Below are 21193 nucleotides of genomic sequence, written 5' to 3'. Positions count from 1 at the left end.
ATTGCTAACTATCTACAAAATCTTTATGTTATTATTTATGTAATTTGTGTATTTTATGTATTTTATGTATTTGTAGGGTAACGGTCCAAATCCTGATCTTATTTTTATCTGAAATCAACCCCTTGTTTGATAGAATCGTTAACTGATAGGCATTTGGTTGAGAAATTATCTCTGTTTACAACCACCAACCTTCAGATTTGAAGGCGATCTCCATAACTACTTCACTATTTAGATAGTTTTGTAGATGAAGAGAGCTATTTATTTTTTTAACTCCTCATAAATAAAAGTTATTAAACAGTTAAACCAGTACAGAAAATGACAGAAGTTTGTAAATTTAATTAAAATTCTGAGATGTTTCAATTTTGTTATATTTTATAAAACTCCAAAAGTGTTTTTTTTTTATATTGGAATATGATTGTTTATATTAAATGTTTAAAACCAGAACCACGTAGTGAGATAAATATTACGGACAAAACCTTCGATTTCTACGGTACGTTAATCTGAACTTGTGTTGGAAAACATATTTCTTAACATTGGTATGCATCTACATAAACATTTTCAAATGAACAGTAATCTAAATCAATGGTTGTGAGCTGACAGCGCCGATAAGTTAATTAAAGGAATGTGAAAGTCGATTGATGTTAACAGAGTGGTGAGTTGTTGATAGTTAACTAGAGGACATTAACCACAATCGGATTTAACTTTGTTACAAAACATTACATTAGTGGCTGAATAGTTGTATAACTATTTTATTTGAAAACAATTAGATATATTTGTGAGGTCGATTAATTGTAAGTTTGAATAGTTTAGGACTTAAATGTTTTGTTTTTAGGATATACAGATTTCCATTTTATACTATGTTAACAGTATTCATCAATGAAACTTCCGGCGAAACACTTCCAGTAAACCGTTTAAAAGTAGGCCTATAATTTAGAATAAAACCACAAGTGTTACATCACCGATTTTTGTGTTCTTTAATCTCATGTTTCTAATTCTGATCTCTGTCTTGAGAATCTTTGATGCATGTTTTATTTAGTAATTGAATGAACGAAGTGAGTTCTTATAAAACAAATACGCCACATTGGCAGCTGTAAAACTAATCTTGTTAAAAATATACATCAGAGGTTACTGAACCCTTACCAGTTTTTACTAGAGCTTAATCTTTACAAATTCGTTGCTCTCAAGTTTACTTATGAATTGATTAAACAAGAGTATGGTCATATTTGCACCTACACTTATACGTCATGTTTAGAAAGAACTCGCAATTTTCAATAAAGTCGTAACCCTGACACCATCGATCACTTACTTGGCCTTTATGAGAAATTCCTACTAAAATATTAGTTTTTTATACACTCTCTTCAAAGGGCACAAATCTTATTTGATGGATCATATTTATTCACATTTTAAATATTAAATATGCGTTAGCTGTGACATTGGTTTTGAATTCTAACTGTTTGTCGTATTCGTGTAATAGAATCTATTAGGAAAATTATGTATTTTTGTATGTTTACCCTTCAATAAATTATTGTTTTAATTTTAACTCTGCTTCTCAGCTGATTTAAAAAAACCACCAACCTTCAGATTTGAAGGCGATCACCTTAACTACTTCACCATATCCCTCACCAACACAACATTGATAGACACTTTCACAAACAAACAACACAAACACGCGCAAACATACGCAAACACACAAACAAAAGAGATATTCATTTCAATAAGCAGTACTACAACTGAGTGTAACCTAATCAATAATCAATGTAAGTGTTTTTACTCTAGATTAAAAATAACCAATCATTCTCTTCTGTATTCTCATCCCGTTGCGAATCACGAGCAAAACAACTTGTTATATTTAAAGACACTTCGCTATAATCTATATTGGAAACCAACAACAGGGTTGGAATCTAATTACGTTAAGTCAGTCGTGCTGTTACTGAAGCAACGCGTGTTATTTCCTTAACAACATAAAATAAAACAAATTAAAGGGACAACTAAAAAACACGGCTAAATATAAAAAATATTAATATTACGCATCAAAGTAAAGTTCTCGAAGAAGCTAAAATTTGTCTTAGGTTTGAATAAACTAAATTAAATTTGTTTACGAGATTGGATGATTTGTAATGTTGCATAATAGTTTGTAATATGACAATGCTCAGAATTCGAACCTCTAAATTTTGATATGACTTAATGAAATCATATCATATTATACTAATGTTATCTTATCTTACTAATATTATAAATGTGAAATTGTTTGTGTTTATTTGTTTGTTTGTTTTAGCTCACATTTCCGATTAACATATAGCCATATTCTTATATCAAAAATCCTTTCGGGCTCCGCGCCCCAGTGCCTCTAGGGACACTCCATGTTATTCATTTAATTAATTTAAATTATTATTCACATTTAAAAGGAATTAAAGAATCTTGCCAGCCGTTTCAACAACACAAGCTGGTTCTATGGAATTCAATATCATTATAAGTGTTATAAGGTGCAACAGGGTGCAGCATTATTACATTTTTTTATGCATTTATGTCAACAGTTAATTTGAACCAAGCAGCAACAAAAAGCGGTGATACACAATGAGAACATTCAAAGTAGGATTGTTTACAGTTATGTTTTATGTTTTTAATTTATAATTAGTCTAATAATTTTGCAAATATTCCATAGTTGAATTTTTATTGTTTAGGTGTCGTGGTAGAACCTCATGGCTATGGTAGATGTGTTATACCGTGAATTAAAATAACTAAATTTACTCAAACCGTGTCCTCTCCCATTGCAAACCCAAAGCACGAATATAACTCTGCAATAAGCATTCTATACTTATATGCTAACCCCGTACGAAGGACGAGTATTCTGCTAGTGACATAATTATCAAGAATTGTTAATTTGTCGATGAAAATTAAATTTCGTAATGGTACGCAATACTGTAAATTAAACCGATGTAACGCACACTACGACGTAAACCTATGACGTAGGCTGGCAAGCTGTTCAGATGTTTGACAGTGGTGTAGCGGGGGTAGGGGTATGGGAGTAGTAAATTACAGGACTGTCTGTAGCTGTCTTATCAAGGATCGTAAATTGGTCTCAGGGTCAGGGAGCTTCTAAACATCACGTGACATCATGTTTTTCTACGTTTCCGTAAACCAAAACTGAAAACACCCAGAATCTATCACGAAAATATCATCTCTATTTCTAGGTAGGATAAATATATATTTTAAAATATACAGTCAAAATTTGAGCTTGAAAACGATGTTAGGCTATTAGGGAGTCATGGCCATCATGTCTACTCTGTCAGTATTTTGATTTCTTTTTTTCATTATAAACGGGGCGAGATCAGTAGATACAAGATGTAGACGAATTATTTAAACTCTAAAATGCATTGCTCATTGACTACGTTTTTTTTTTCATTAAAACTATGTAAAATATGTACATTTCTACAAGTTCTTTGTTGAAACTATGATAGTGGTTTAAATACCTTATTCATGCAATCCAATTGTTGTCTCCACAACTAGTTTCAACCTGCTAGGAGGTCATCATCAGGTGAGTACAAGGATGAATTACTTCATATGAAGGTCGTCAGTAACAGTTTTTTTACATTTACACAAACACACAAACTCACCTGATGATGACCTCCTAGCAGGTTGAAACTAGTTGTGGAGACAACAATTGGATTGCATGAATAAGGTATTTAAACCACTATCATAGTTATTATTCGCAATCCGGAGGCTACCCACACCATAATGATCTTTGTTGTAAACTTATTACTTAGTTAAGTCAATGCTTGTAATATCTATAGCTTGAAGAAGCTATGTAACTAATAAATTAAACATTTTGGAGTTGTAATCTTAAAGAATTTAATCAATTTTATAAGTTTTCTCTTGAGAATAGTTACCAAACAGTTAGTCAAAGCTATTTTTTTTCTATTGAAATCGTCAACTTATAAATGCCCTTAAATGCCTTGAGTAGTTTGGTGTGAACTTAGATGGTTTGTTTTAAAACTTTTTTTGTTTTTTTTTTATCCGCTAACCCAATTAATTAATTCTTGAACATTTTTATGGCATAGTTTAGGAATGCGTGTCTAACTGAATTCAAACCCAAGCAGATTTAGTGATACCTTAAATAGAATCTTTCAATCCAGCGCAGAATATTTTCTGTGAGATGAACACAAAACTTTGTTTTTAAATATAATACTTCACTATTTGTTTAATTTATACTTTTTATTTATAGTTACAATCAGTCTAAATCCTTTATATAATGATATTAATTCAAGCATAGTGACGACACTGTACCCTATTGTACAACAGCCAATCACTAAATATGGGTTTTAATATTGCTACATTTAGCTTTTTATACATTTTACCAAGGTCAGAATTTTTAGTATTTTCCTCTAAATAAAATATTTACGTTGTCAATCACTGAATATAATATAAATTGCATAGTGGTTAAACAACAAGTTAAAACGTTACTAAAAATGACCCTATAAATAACATATTTTTATAATATATTTATATTTCAATGTTACGAAAATGGAAAACTGAATTCCTTATAGCGTTCTCTGAGTCTATTTTGGATTGGAGAATGGGAAAGAAGTCCTTTTGACTATTTTTAGCATCAGAAATATGTTCATACTTTAAGCGAGTGTGAATTGCCGTTCTATATACAATATTTCACAAAAAGTTTTATTTTACAACCCATGTTAATGATGAATCCATTGTAAAATATTCCTAAAACAATAAAATGCTAACAGTGATGCATGCGAGAAAACTATTACATTGTGAAGCCCTTTTGTTGTTTTTATGAGTAAGCTTTCTATAGAACAATAAATATATTAATTATGCGGAAATGATATCCATATATAAATTCTAAAGTACCCATGAACTTTTGAGAATACAAGTCACACCCCTATAAACCATATATTTAAAATTTTCGTCATGACGAGAAACCTTGTACAAAACTATTCATTATTTCCTAAATTACCCGTAATTCCTTTCTAAAGGGGACTTTTCATACACCTAATGTTAAAAATACCTCAGCTGTGCTTATTTGTTTGAATTTATTAACTTGTTAAAATCAGGTGTGTTTATTTGTTCGTATTACTGTATATTGTTTAGTTTATTTTAGCTTAACTTAATCAATCCGTAGTTCAATCAATAGTTTTGTTAATACTTATGAAGTCAAACGGGGTGAAGCCCGTGGGTAACAGCTAGTTTTACATAAAACACTTTTGTAACTGAAATAAAAATTTCAATCGTAATATATAGTTTTTTATAGAAACATAATCATCCGTTGCTAACAGCATCAACTATTGCGAGAAAGGATAATTTACAATCATAGAACTATATAAAAACGATTAACCATAAACATTTCCAATTATTTAGAAAAATACTCTCAAATTAGCACTTAATAATCACCAATAAATTTGTTATATTTATGCAATTCTGATAATGGCAGAACAGTTGCTTAAACATTTTTACTGTACTAAATACTGACGTATGTTACGGATTTTATCTTACTTAAAACCTAAGATCCATATGAATTTTTAATTTTGCATATAACATTTTTGAAATATTTGTTTAATAAGAGGTTTGTATTTTTGTAACTATTTAGATTTTTTTATGATATAAATTATAAATATAGGAGTTTTGTATTTTTAAAGATATATACTGTTTAAAATACTCGTTTTACATTTAGAATTAAGATAAAATGGTCATGAGGTAATTACAATGGTAGACTTAGTATATTTTTAAAATACCACTTCTATAACCATTGAAACTGCAATTGAATTCTAAATAAAATTACAGAATCACTCCATCATAATAAAATTGCAGAGCATAATTATTTTTAACCGTGATATAAAAAATACCTTTATCCCTATTGGCTAGTATTATTTCATAAAGTCCTTATGGGCAAAGAAAATAATTTACCATAAAAGAAGCATTTGTCTGATAATTTTGTATTTCAATGTCAATAAACAAATATCGATTGTGGTTCGGTATTATTATTGCAATAAAAGTCGTATTTATAATTACAATAACTAGTAATTAGTACCGTAGTAAAAGATTAATCCAAGGAATTTTATATTTATTAAATTGGCTTAAGTTATGCCTCCAGAACTACTTAAAAAATTTGTATTGAAGAAAAATTTTAACTATTACAAAGCGTAGACGGGTTTTAATTTTGTATAAAATATTGCATTAATCATTTGCCTTCTCAATTTTTACATCACATTGTCGCATACAAAACAAATAATTTACCATAAAATTATTCCCCATTAATTCAATCGTTCAATCGTTCATTAATTATACCTTTCCTAGATAAAACTCACTTAGTATAATTGTAACTGTATTATTCGATAGGTTCATTAAAACTAGATAAAAACTTAACAATCCAACTTTACTTAGTTTTTACCTTCGTGCCCTGAAACTTGAGCAGACCGGAAATAGTTCCGCACAACCGGAACAGCCGTCAACGACGCGAACACAAACTGACGCTTCTATCGTCCCGACGCGACCTACGACGCCGCGCACACACGCGCACGCGCACCCTATCAGGGACTCGTTATCACCTAATCTTCTGCACAGATGGTATCAGGCGTCCCGACGTCACTCTGCTCCTAATGGATGACCGAACAGTGTGAAATAATGGCGGGAACCACCAGCTGTTTACCAGCCGATAACACATGACAGCTTGGGCTCAACTGCAAAATTTATGCGCTCTTTTGTAACAGTTCATAACTGCGTGACATCGACTGTCGGGGAAATTTTCAAGGTTGATTGAGCGGTGTTGGATTTATCGATGGATTGCGTGAAAATCGCGTCGATGTGGTGCAAATATATTTGTTGGGACGTGAAACGTTTCCGGTCACAACCAGAGTTAAGTTAACTTTCGGATATCACAAATGTTTTTATTCGTTGTAAAATTTTAATTACACTTGAATGATATCTCTTACATAAATAATACAAACTATTCTATTGCCATTGTATATAAGCAAACTTTTTAATAGAAATCAACGCGGTTGAATTTAACAGAGTGTAAAAAAGATTATAGTAAAGTAACGTTTTGTAAAATAAAGCATATATGATGTAGATTATAACTGTATAAAAAATAAGAGGGGAAAATGAATAATGTTGGTGGTGGCTCACTCTATGAATGGTTATTTCAACAACATTCAATTGGGAAATTGACAAGAGTCATATTGAAAAATATCTACCCTGTTATATAGTCACTTTACATTTTTTTTGGAACCCGTAAGATTTCCGACTAATCAATAAATTTGTTTTATGAATTAAGTATATTGTCACACATCGAGACCTATCTAACTAATCATACAATTTATGTATTAATCGTTTTGCATAATTCTTTTCACATTCGGATAAATAATAAAGTTAATTTTTTATTAACTTTCAGCTATTATGATTTAATGATTTATTAGGCCATTGAGCAAAACAATAGGCTTAGTCACTTACAATACAAAATAAATATTAAATAGTCCATCTCTTGATTCACAAATAAATGCAAGTTAGATAAATATAATAATAAGGAAACAAACAAAACCATGCAAAACAAAGCTGAAGTAATCGTGTTACTCAATGATTATCATGATCTTTATATCATGATATCAAGTTTTAGTGGAAGAAGCTTATAATTTTTTTTTCAATTTCACGAGGAGTGAGTGAGTATATTTATTTACCTGTAGGATATATCTACAAAATGTATATTTAATTGATTAGTAAGTCCAGCAAAAAACTAATTTACGGAAAAATCGAAGACTATGCCTACTAAAATAGTGTGTAAAACAACAAGTGGCATAACAGCTTATATTTAAGTTTGTGAAAGGGTTTGGCTTTTGTGGACAAAAAACAGGCTAATAGCTATAAGGAAAAACTACGCTTTATTAGAGGAGAAACTTCTTACTTTTCCTGTTGAGAGTCGTTTTCTTTGGAGGTCCTTTACTTCGTTCACAACAAATCACAGGAGCATCAAACAATGTGTCAAAATGTAGAGTTTTTATTTAGACTCCCCTTTCACCAATTTGTTTAATAACAGTTAGTTTTCGGGATTTGCCCCATGGGCCTTCACGGTTTTAGTGTATTTCTTATAAAAAAAATTTTACTTAAACAGACAAACTATTTCTGCAGTATTAATTGCATACTAGAACGGTTTTCCATAGTAAAACACATAATATCAGGAGAATTTTCGTGTTGTTGGCTGAGTATAACCATAGATTAAACATACTCCCCAAGGTATAACATACAAGACCATGATTTCCTTATAATATAATATGCCTACGTGGAGCAATTTTTTAAACTAACACTTTCCTTATTTCTTGATGGATTTAAACATTTGAGGTAAATAATAATATACAGAGGGCTTCAAAAATAGGTTTACAATACAAACAGATAAACAGCTTGAACACAAAAGTAAGTGAGTGTTTTTTAAGTAAGTCCAACATTTTTAAGAGTAAATTTAAGGTTCTGCTCTTCAAATAAATTGGAAAGTTTATGTATGAATGAATATACTTTTTCCATACAATTTTTCATTACTGTACACCTACTTTTGCACCCCAATGTATAGTAATATTTTGGCTTAGTTCTTGTTTGCAAAAAGAAATTAGGTTTTAGATAGGTAAATTTTGAAGAGCACTGGCAGGCCTTAGCTTCAGCTTTCGTCCACAAGATTAACATAGAGAATATTTTTCTATACCTCACCATGAGAATATTTTTGGTTAATTTAAACAACAACTATTCATAGTAACACGCAATATAACATAAGAAGAGATATTCAAAGTAAAATACGAAAACCCGATGAAATCACAACCCAGCCTTTATTCGTTTTAAAACTCAAATGTAAATATTTAGCCTTTTGTGTAAATGCTTATTTTTTTGCTTTTTTTATAGGGACAGGGATAAAATTACTAACTGCAAGCTGCATTGCTGCAGTATTAAAATATAATTATGTTCATCCCTAAAGTTCTTCTGAGTCCTGTATACCCTGAAATGAAGCTCCAGAGACTTCAGCAGCTCCACTAGTCTGATTTTGATCCTGTAACGTTTTATTCCCCTAGGAATTAGAAAGGTGGTTTCAAGGTACTTAATTTGTCTTGAGCTGCGGAGTAATCAAGTGAAAACCACAACACGTTGGGAGGAGTAAATAAAATTTTTTAAATATTGTCATTATTTTGTTATATTATTAGAATAAATTAAATTATTGTAGTAAATAAGTACAACTGAGCACCCGGAATATTATATTTTTAATATAAGTGACACGTTTCGGACATAAGACCATTTTCAAACTTCAAATACATTAAATACTTAACTGTTGTTTATATATAAATAAATATAATTTAGATATACAGATGATTTATAGAATTAGACAGGATTTGGAAAAACATTTTTGTAACTGATTATTTAATTCTAAAATTTAGACAAAGATTGTGTTTCTTGAAGTAATTTGGCTAATTAAAATATGATTTGGATTTTTTGGGATTTTCTTCGTACATGAAATATTCTTCAGTTGAATCTATTCTATTTTATCGACCAACCACAATTACACGAATTTAAAAAACATGAAAATTCTAAAAGTTTTAAACAAAGGAAATCGAATGGAATAAGATAGAACTAGAAGGAAAAAGAATTAATGAATCTAAACAGCTGTTTCAATTAAACAAGTTGGTTCTGTTCTATGATGTTCAATAGCATTAAAGTTACAAGGATTACCAACAGGGTGCAGCACTATTATTTTTTTGTTTATTTATGACAACAGCTATTTTGGAACCAAAAGGTGAGTGAGCGTAGCCAACGAACTTAACCCTGGAGGCGAGTTAGCGTAGCGAACGAGCTAACCTGATGGCAAGTGAGCGCAGCGACCGAGCTCCAACCTAAAGGTGAGTGAGCGTAGCGAACGAACTTCAACCAGGACGTGATTGAGTCATGCGAATGCTTATGAAGTTAAACGGGGCAAAGCCCGCAGGTACAGCTAGTCTAAATTAAAACATAAATGACTAACAACCATAAAATATTAGAATAAACTATTGAAACTATTTCTGGATATCGCCTGTAACCATAAAAACAAAATAAAGCTGATAGAAATTATTTTTATCATCTGTGAAGAAGAGGGGTTTGTTTTCTACGTTTCGCAGGGTTTCAAATTCTTGTACGGTTTAAAACCTTAAAAAAAAGTTAGTAACTTTTGTTTCTAAGAGTTTCTTGAAGTATGCTCTATGATCTGTAGGATGGGTTTGGTTTTCATAAAATCTACAAACTTGAAGAATTCGTAACACCAGAGATTGTTTCTTTGTTTGCTCCTGACAGAAAAAGAATTCACGAAAATCTAATAGTTCCCACCTCAGACCTCAGATGGCTTTAAGGGTTAAGTGTTTAATGTTTGTAAAGTTTTACTGTTGTTTGGAAACATCAAACCTTGAGAAGAAACAAGTGTATCAACTCTGTAAATTGAGGTGGTTACTTGGCAAATTAGTGCGGCGAGCTTACGTCTTTGTACAAATTGCTACTTCTCTTCTTTCCCAGCCTAAACTGTTTCAACTTAGTATATAAACATATAAGTTATGTAGAGGCGTTGTCCTACTTAAATAGTACAGCGGTCAAAGAGTACAGGATTTTACAGAAACTTTAAACTATCTGTTCAAACTTTGAGATGAGATAACTTAATGATGTATTTTTGACCATGAAGCACTCACATTCACAAACGAACTACAATTTCTTCATTATTCAGTGAAGTCCATAAATGTGCGTAGTTAATTAGACCTAACAGTTACGATAGAAACCCTACCATAAACTTCAAATGTGTTACGTTTACTAATTACTGTTCATAGAAGAAGCTTTGAACAATTTATTCACTAGTAAATTGATTGTATTGATACGGTTAGGCGTGTACCAGAATGATTAAATAAGTCTTATAAAACCCATGGATTACAAAAGAATGGGATGCAGAAAAAGTTCTTAATTCCACAGTTATGTTGGGTTTTACTTAAGATATTCGTCAATTTAAAAAACGTGGACGAAAGAAATGGTAATGAATCCTCGGACATGGATAAAAGACCAATAAGGTTCAAGAATTGAGAGAGAAGAAGTAAAATTGCAATGCTTCGAACTTCAACTAGTCAGCTGTTTAATAATTTAATTGTTAACGATTGTTGCAATTAATGATTGGTACAATGAGTTTGCATCAATGTCAGTGGCAATGAGAGGTTATAAACGAAAACATAAAATCTCTTAGAAATTTAGAGTTGTGATTATTAGTAATTAATAACCGGTCGTAGGTAAAGTAGTGTAAGTAAGTCGCGTAAATAGTGTTAACACTGTCTTTAAGTGATCGTTGCGTAAACTACTATAACCACAAAAGTTTCGTAAAATAAGATATTCATAAAGTTTCTCTCCATCTCAGGAACCATTAATAATTATAATAGATTAATCATCAATTGAAAGATTTTGGTCTTATTCCCATTCTCTAAGTCTTCTATGCCCCCGAGTCTTAACAATAGCTTATAAAATAAATTATAAACAGTTTTCTACTACAGCACTCTACAGAAATACCTGATTCTACAGAGCTTTATAGTTTAAACCCCTAATATCATATACTATTGATTTTTAACTTGTAAAACTTCAAGTCGTTCATACAAATCACCTTACTGCCTTTATGAGATGCCTGATGTGTAAACTAGTAGCCTATAGTGTAAAATTCCGCGTGTCCCTGTGCTAGTCCTACAGCTGGTGGATGGTGTAACGGCTACATTAGCATTTACACGATGTTACAGTCTGGAATCGTTTACAGTTGGACGGTTTACAAGACCTGACAGCGATGGATGGCTGACATTAGTGGCTACGTTCAGTGGTTTGTGGTTTGGGATACAATATCCTGATAGGGTTATTGTATCCAAAACCACAAACCAAAGTACACAAAATCCTAATTTATCTCATTTCGATTATAGTTGTAATCTTTTCGAGGTCGTGAAAATGTTTTAAACATGTGTGAACCGTTTTTTTATGTAGACTAAAATGAACAAAAATGCAATCCGGTTTAGTGCAATATTCACTTTAATACAATAACCATTTTACTGTATCCATTATATCGTACATTATGAAACGAATAAGGTTCGCGCACACAATAATTTTAAAAATACAGTTAAAAAGGAAATTGCATTCGCATAAATGCCGTTTATACGTATACATAGGTTGTATTACTGATTAATGGGGTGACTATAACGGTTTTGAAACGTAGAGTTTTTAACGCAAAATATTATTCACTAATATCATAAACAGCAGGTTTAGAGATAGATAGCCCATGGACTTTTTGTTGTGTTCGACTATGCGCCGCCGGCAAATTAAAATGAAAAATATCGTTAATATGAACTTCATTAAATTAAGTTTAAACAACAATTTACTAAAAACAAACAATTCAAGTTTACCTCTAACTTCGGAAAATATATCTTGATATTCTCGCTGGTTTTACCATTCACTCTAGAGATAAATATACCACATTCAATTTACGCAGCCGTGCGCAAGAGAATTTCTAAGAAATACAAGCAGTGAAGCAGTTGTAACTACTGTTCTGAAGCTCATATGAAAGTGATGAACCGATTTAAATGCATCCCGCACAGCAGCTTTATTCAATTTTTCAAGTATCTTTACACATTTTCATCGTGTTTGACTGCTCGAGAGTAATGCTTTACAGTTTTTAAGACTGTAGATAAAGCAAAATGTGCTAATGCTTGCACAAATGTTTTGGATGCTGACATTTTAATTCATGTAAAGGATATGTTTCCAACATTTTAAGTAAGCCTAGTTATAAATTTGTTCACCAAACTGTAGGAAGCTATTATGGTATTTAGTTTCCGTACCACAACACAAAATGGGTTTCAACCTAATAAAGTTAGAATCATTATTGACTTATTATTGAACATGCATAGTATGTAAACGCGTTTTTGAATTTTACAAATTCAAAAAGTTGTATGAAAAATATTATGCTTGTGGATTAAATGTCGTAGCTTTTGTAGTTCTATGCAATTATTTAGTCTTATTTTATGTAAATTTGCATTTTTTTATATATAAATTCTATACAACAATTGAGTTGATGTTTTTACAATTAACAGCTAGCCTGAGTAATACACTTTTATAATTATATCAAAAACTCAAAACTTATTTTAGTCTTTTTCTTCTGTGTAGTAAATCGATGCGAATGTTTAAGAGTTACATAGGCCTATTTATCCTTCCTTATTCACTTTACTGGCACTTCTCTGTATAAGAGTTCTTGTGTTTCCTGGTAGTGAATGGGACTATAGCAAATCTCTTTGTTCAATATCTCGATGTCACCCGTTTTGGCATGATTGAATAACAAACCTCCGCACACTGTAAGTTTTCGAGTTACTATTTTATTATAAAAGTGAACACTTAATGTAACCATTTTCGTATAAACACTGTAGTTTAAGGGTTCGTGATTTCTTTAACGGTTTCAATACTTATCAAGTGATATCCTGTTCAATGTAATCACCGAGGAGCGCAGTTCGCAATAACAGTGTGTTGTTTCATCAGCAGTTGTGAATGTGATTTGCCACGGGGCTTAATTTTACAATATATTTACAATGTGTGTTGATGTCATTGGTTTACCGAATGAATGGCGTTTCAACAAATATATTGATTTTAAATAGCTTTGTTTATTTCGTTTCGTCACTTAATTGTTGTCAAGTTTTTATTTTAAGTCTCATCGTTATTTTAGATTTACGATATCATGCTATAAATTTAATGAATCATTTATCCAAGCCATTTAGTTTTATTGTGAAATATTAATGTTGCGGATAACAAATATAGAGCTAGTTAGTAATGCTTCGTTTATGATTGTTTATTTTTTATTTATTTTTTCACCAACGGCATGCACCATTTTATATTGGTACGTGTACTTACAAATAGCCGAAAAAATTGTAAAATATTATGAGAGGCTGACAATTAACAGAGAAAGAAATCAATATGTAACAATAACTTTAACGATCTAAATAATGTAATATTTTTAAAAATTTATACACTTTTCATGATTTAAAGACATGTAATTAATTGCTTTGAATGAGATTTAGTTTTAATTTTAAACATTAATTTACCTGTAGCTAATTATGGAGATTGCATTTCGCAATAGTTTCTGTTTGGCACGCTTATTGTTAGGTGTCCTTTAATGACCGTCATATAATTGCTAAGTCTAGGCATAGGCTCAGATAATTGCTAAGTCGGCTAAGCATAGGCTAAGTCTATGCTTAGTCTATTTATCATTATCATCACATAAGGAAATCAAATGTAATTATCGTCCAAGAGAACCTGCAGTATTTCTTTTTTTATAATCACCACAATCCATCTAGGATAGATTATAAAAAAATTAATATTGTTAAGACTCAAACCATGATTCAAACGCGTAGGTGTGTACATTTTGGAATAGGAACTAGGAACTAGGAAACTAAAAATGTGTGACTCACACATGTTTAGCAGATTGTTCTTTTTTTAACTGATACTTAATGGCAAACAATTCATCAGGATTTTTTTTCCTAGGCTTTATGGGGAAAAGTGAAATCTTGTTGTGAAATAGATTAGCACCCGTTGTATGGTGGCGAATTGACGGCTACTTACTTTCTAATTTGCATATATTCTGATAAAATAGAGACTAAAACTTCGGGTAGTAAGAGGGTCGTTACCTTCGGGTTTTCACTAAATAAAAACTTATATTTTTTTACTTGAAAAGGTATTAATTTTTCTTTAGGTGGGATGTGTTTTTATGAAATGTCATACCAACAATTGTATTCGTATTTTCCACCTTTCAAATTTATGGAATATATAAAGTGGCATAAATATTAAAAAACCTTGTCCAAATGGTATGGTAACTAAACTAATGAACAAACTATTATTTTTGTAAGGTGGCGTTACCGAACGAACTATAATGAAAGTACTTTAATGATTCCTTAAACAATTTTTTTTAGCAGACAGTATAGCTTCATCAACATTAGTAAAACAAATCAAAAATTACACACAAATAGATTTGATATGTTTGATTTTTATACTATTTTCATATCCTAAATTGATTTGCCCTGCTCAAATTAAATGTTTGAAACTGCAAAAATAATTTTAACCCCAATATTTCATGTATAGGACTATGTTTTCAAGAATCATGGGCAGCAAATATGTTTCCATCCAATAAAATGTACTTCCAAGAAAACTCATGAGAATACAATCATAAAAAGAACATCATTAAAGTTTGTGAAATACATTGACATTTTTGTGATTTGTTGAGGTCAAGAGAGACTTTGAATCCATGGCAACCATGTGTCAGAAAGCATCTTGGTATGACATGACAGGTTTTGCGTTGGATGTAACCTTTTTGTATAAGTAGTACTTGTTAGAGTGGAGGCTAATACTACTGAATGTGACATTTACGGGAGGCACCAGTTCGTCGACGAAATACTGATATCGATAAATACGAAAACGTTTTTGTTGACAAGCTATTTTACTGTCAGAAATTATGTGGGCGTGGATCGGGGAAATCATGGACAGCATGCACGAAGATCCACCACTTCGGATAAATACGTTATGGCATGTGGTGATACGTTGTGGGGGTGGCATTTTATGTTTTAATGAACTCGTTACAAAATGAAGCCACTCAAACCTTCTCCTCGTAAAACACCCTACGTCTAAGGGCATGACAATGGAACCTTAGGGTTTAAGAAATATAAAACTACATCTATTTTCAAAGGGGAAAACATAATTTCTGAGTAAAAGTAATTCGGTTCGTAAATGAAAGATGCGGGAATCATCGTTTAGCTTTTTGGCCTTACAATCACAAGCTTATTTTACACTTGATTTAAGACCTGTCAGCTGTTCTTTTCTTTGATCGTATTGTTGAAAAGTAAAATTCAACGTTTTCTCTGCACTCGTTTCGAAAACTGATATACAATTGCTTATTTATACATTTTTACAATGGGGTTTTACCTTACAGCTTTTGAAGTATTTTGTACAATGTTTCACGTATAAAGTGTATTTTTATGATTATTTACAGGGATATTCCTTCTTATTTACGTCGTAGATTGAATTGTAAAATACATAGCCTAAATAATAAAAACCTATAATGTCTGTTTTTTTTTTTTTTTTTTTTTTGTTACTTTGTGATGTTGGGTTTAATTCTTTTAAAATTTGTTTCGTTGATCAGTGTCATACATGTTATTAAACTACCTGAGAGTATAATAAATACGTCAAATAACACTTGTAATAGTATATTTACGCTTAAACTGTTGAATCAAAAGACGGTAAATACATATAAAATATGGTAAGTTGGTAAGTGGTGATCAATTTCGATTGGAAACTCCAATCATCTTCAGACCCAATAGGTGAATGAACTGAGAGAAATATAAATGTTGACGGACTAGGCAAGCCTTGTGTCTCTATTTGTTAACACGAATTGTACATTATATTTTGTCTACAGCAACTATCTATTACTTTTTCCCCCTATACCATAGTATATGGAGAAAGTATTGTTTTCGTCAAAATTTTCGAGTTTGAGTTTTGAGTGGATATATTCGTTTTGGGTCCCCCTGGACCCAAAAAAGTGGTTTTCGAAGTGATGTCTGTGTGTGTGTATGTGTGTGTCTGGATGTGTACAGAGCTAGAGACTACACCTGTAGTCCGATTTCGATGAAATTTGGTATGTAGGTTCTAATCCATGGTATCTCCAGGCGTTTTTTTCATTTTTTTGAAATTTTGATTTTTAATGGGGAATTTCCCATAAAAACCCATAAAAAACCGGAAATATCGAATTTTCTCAAAAATGGCCCGAACGATTTTGATAAAAATTTAGTATGTTGTAGTCCTTTAAATTCTGAACAAAATGGTACAAATCCCATTTCTCTAAAAATTACGGTTCAAAAGTTATGGTAAATTATGTTATTTTCCCATAAAAACCCCATAAAATAACGAAAAATAGGATTTAAAAAAACACGCTTTTTATTTAACATAGTATGTAATGGTCCTTACAACATTCATAGTTTTTTTCAAATTTTTAGAAATTTTGATTTTTAATGGGGGTTTTCCCATAAAACCCCATAAAATAACGAAAAAATAGGATTTTCCCAAAAACGGCCCGAACGATTTTGATAAACATTTTGTATGTCATTGTCCTTTATATTCTGAACAAAATGGTACAAATCCCATTTCTGTAAAAATTACCGGTCAAAAGTTATTGTAGATTATGTTATTTTCCCATAAAAACCCCATAAAATAACGGGAAAATCGGATTTTCACAAAAATGGCCCGAACGATTTTGATAAAAATTTTGTATATTATTATCCTTTAAATTATGATCAAAATTGTACTAATCCCATTTCCGTATATTTACTCTCACCGCTTACACGTGATAAAGGCTGTTGACAAACTTATGGGAGAAAGTATGTGTCAGAATGCTGATACCGTTTATTTAAAAATCTTTGCGTCGATGTTTCAGGCCATACGGAAATGCTGTGTTGGGCATTGGTTTTAGTTTGAACGTAGGTGATAACATTTGGATAATACAATAAACACTACTAACTATACAATTACATTTGAATAAATGTCACTTTATTAAAGCTAAATCTGCTTACCTTTATTGTTGTGATATTTCCCCTGGTTTAGTCCTTCACTTTGTCTGGAACAAAATAAAGAAGTGGGTTGTAAAAAATAACGTTTTCCAAAATATTTGATCTGGAGATTAAGGTGAGGAGATCTTAAAATAAGACAAGATAATTAATCTTATAAAAAGGATATTCGTTTCATATTCATGTATTTAGAGTATTGTTTGTCAAACACATTGTACACCCGAATACCTTAACTCTCACAGAAAAAACTTAAATAAAGTAGCTCAGCCGTTAAAATAGCTAAACCAAAGTCGATGGTATTTTATGAGGTTAAGCACCTTCATTACTACGGAAAAATATGTTAGCACCATAGGTTAGCTGGTAAAAACATAAGAAATAAATCTTTCGATGTAAAAGTAAGATCAGTGCCCTTTACGACGAAACTAGTTGAGCATGGAAAACTCGTATGCCATCTAAATAGGTATCTTACTGGTTTAAATGTCCCCGAGTAAATGCTGCAAATGTGTCAGTAAATGCTGTTAAATAATGACAACCGAATGACCCCAAGTAGTTGTAAACGTTGTTACGTAAAAGTACTGTTTCAATCTATGCAGTATAAAGTTGAATTGCACGAATCGTGAGCCCAAGTTGTAATGGCTTGAGCTGGGAAGAGGAGATGTTGCAATTTGTACCAAGACGTAAGCTCACCGCACTCATTTGCTACACAACCAACTTAATTTATACAGTTGTTACACCTGTTACTTCCCTAGGTGTAATGTTCTCCCAACATCGGCAGAACCAAACAATTCCGAACCTAACAAGCCTATTAAGGTGGAGAAACTTTTATATGCAATACTTTTCTTGTATTAGTCAATTTTTGTGGTCGTAGACACCCCTTAAGTAGCTTTAAATTATATTGGATTAAGGATTAAAAGATATTTAATTTATGAGCAATAGCTCTAAACATACTTAAATATAATACAATTTAAAACTAGCGTCAATCGATTTTAAAGAACGTATTTATACAACGAAGTTTAGGTTTCAGTGTTTCTGAGTGTGTTATTTAGCATTTACAATATGTTACAGCGTGAAAAACTTTACATTTGGACGGTCTACAAGAGCTGACAGGGATGGATTTCCAATATCAGCTGCGTTCTTTCTAGTTGCACAGTGTTTAGAATGAACAAAACTAAGATCTACGTACCTAACAAGTTGAAAATCATGATGTACGATTTAGTATTTTATCGAATTTTAAGCACACGTATAAATTTTAGTTGTTGATCAAATGCACAAAAGTGAGAAACTTTTACTTTTATTTTTTCAATCATCTTTAAACTAAAATAAGTTTTAAAATTGCGTGATCAAAGATCAATTCCTTTGCGTAGATGCACAATTAACATTAGTTTAATGAAGATTATAATTTAATAGTTGAATTGGTTTAATTACATACGTAGTTAAATGTTAATATTAAATCAGGTATATTTTTAACTGGTTGTAGAGACACAGGAATACTTCCTTTACTGTATGAACTAAGCGGTTGCAGGTAAGAGCTTGCAAATGATTCCTGAAAACACAAATTGAGGTAGGCTTTGTAAAACAATTTAACTGAATACATCTTGTGTATTGAGTATCTTCTTATCCACCATACATGGTATTTCGTTTTTAAAATTATGCAATATCTTTTCCATAAATACCTTTGAAATCATTAATGATAATGTATATACGTGGTAAAAGGTGACGTGGTTGGAAGAAGATGGTTCTTGAACTGATCTTAGCGCCAATGTTAAGATCAGACCCGTTTCCATTTCTAAACGGAAGTGTAATTTTAAACGCATTACAACGGTTCTACCTTGTAATGTATTTCGGAACTCATTCAACAGCTTCCATGTTACAAATTATCTTTTGCAATCTATCTCTATTTTCTATCTCTATATTATATATTCTATATCTATTTTCAGGGGACCCGTGCGCAAAATTCATTTAATGTCATTCACAATTTGTCTCCAAGGCATATCGAACCATTCAATACCATTTTAGCTTTCATAGATGACTTTAAATCGGGAAATTAAAATCAAATAAATATCTATTTTATGATAACTAATGTATTTGAATATGTGTTTGAGTCAATTAGTCATTTATAAACTAACCCTCGATTAATATTAGCCCTGCAATTCATTTCTTAAACTGTGCCTTATTATAAATTTATGAAAAAAATTCCATAAGAGCATATACAATTTATTTTCTAACTGCCAAGGGAACCGATATGAAGGGAGCAATATTTTTAAAACTCTTTTATACCATGTTGGATTAAATTTATTTCAGGATATAAATACACCACATTCAATTACCCCAGCCACGCTCAAAAGAACCTCGAAGAAATACAAGCAGTAACTCTCAATGGTAACTATTGTTCTGAAGCTCATATGAAAGTGATGAACCAATTTAAATGCATTTCATACGACTCAGCATCGGTTTCATTCCATTTATTTAAGTATCTTTTCAAATCCATTTTTGTGCTTGCCTTCAAGTGATTTTTGCCTTTTGTTTTTACAATTTGTGGATTGCGCTTGAATGTGCTTATGAATGTATACTTCTTAGGTTATTTTTTCTAGTATTCATGATAGCTTTTCCGTATTGCTAATCAACAATTTTGTAAACAGTAGTTATAACAAGTTTCCTCGATAGAAATTAAGTTAATCGTAGTAAGTAAGAAATCCTTTGGAATGCTCAACAATATATTAATGTAATATTTAATAACCGAACATGTATTTTAGTGTAAATGAGGTTTATCTGTTTGTGTTACAGCACTTATTAAATTTTTTATATCGATAAAATTGTGAATAAATCGATACCGTGCTTTGAAGTTTCAAGTAAAGCAAAGGACCACAATTGAATGAGTGTGGTTACATGTAATCTGGACATATATCTTATAAGTTGTTTACATTATTAAAACAATTAAAACATGTGACCAAATTCAAATAACTTATAAAACCAAACAAAACAGTCTTTTTGAAATCAATTAAAATCAGTCTCTCGGTAAATGTTGCTTGTAAATATAAGTTTATATTGAAGTTTTTAAGCGATTACTTACTCGTCATATCACAAGTTGAATTACACTTATTACTTTTAAAACGATAAACGTGTGGTTCACATATGAATGTATGTACTATTTACATATATCTTGATAAATTCAAGTATAAATTCCATAGTCTAACTAACAGACAATATTTGATTGCATATCAAATAAAAATAATTGTATCAAATTGGTATATATTTTTCCTTTTCTCGAATATAAGAGTCTTAAATGCAATAACTAAACCAAACAAACCGCTTTGGAACGAATTACCTCAAAGTGAATCACTCACCTAGAAATTCAAGCTTACGAAAGTCACATCGCCACTGTACGTAATTTGTGAATTGAATTTACAAAGCTAACTTAAGTAGTCACCTCGTAAAATAACATGTATGTGTTTACCACATGTTTAGTTTAAAACTTCACCTCTTCGATCGTATTGACATTTTTTACAACCCCAGCTTTAGCTTTCGTAGATTTTTTTGAAGATTGAGAAATATAATTTTCAACGTGATCGTTTTTTCCAATAGGTTTT

At 31.2% G+C, this 21193-nt stretch overlaps 2 protein-coding genes across 4 annotated transcripts in view; both read right to left on the bottom strand.

The window, feature by feature from the left end:
- Positions 1 to 21193, bottom strand: part of LOC128996124 (dnaJ protein homolog 1-like) — a 448367-nt gene that overhangs the window by 388452 nt on the left and 38722 nt on the right. The window lies entirely within an intron of this gene.
- Positions 1 to 21193, bottom strand: part of LOC128996125 (adipokinetic hormone/corazonin-related peptide receptor variant I-like) — a 209806-nt gene that overhangs the window by 156849 nt on the left and 31764 nt on the right. For all 3 annotated transcript variants that reach the window (XM_054421243.1, XM_054421242.1, XM_054421244.1), the window contains exon 2: positions 17613 to 17656. The gene's annotated coding sequence lies outside the window, so the exon portion shown is untranslated. The remainder of the gene's footprint in view (positions 1 to 17612; positions 17657 to 21193) is intronic.

This window comes from Macrosteles quadrilineatus, unplaced genomic scaffold (genome assembly GCF_028750875.1).
Source record: "Macrosteles quadrilineatus isolate MER2022 unplaced genomic scaffold, UCM_ALF_1.0 Scaffold_6__1_contigs__length_79288215, whole genome shotgun sequence".
Classification (NCBI taxonomy): Eukaryota; Metazoa; Arthropoda; class Insecta; order Hemiptera; family Cicadellidae; genus Macrosteles; species Macrosteles quadrilineatus.
The sequence above is the reverse complement of the archived record's forward strand: the minus strand, read 5'-3'. Positions and strand labels throughout refer to the sequence as shown.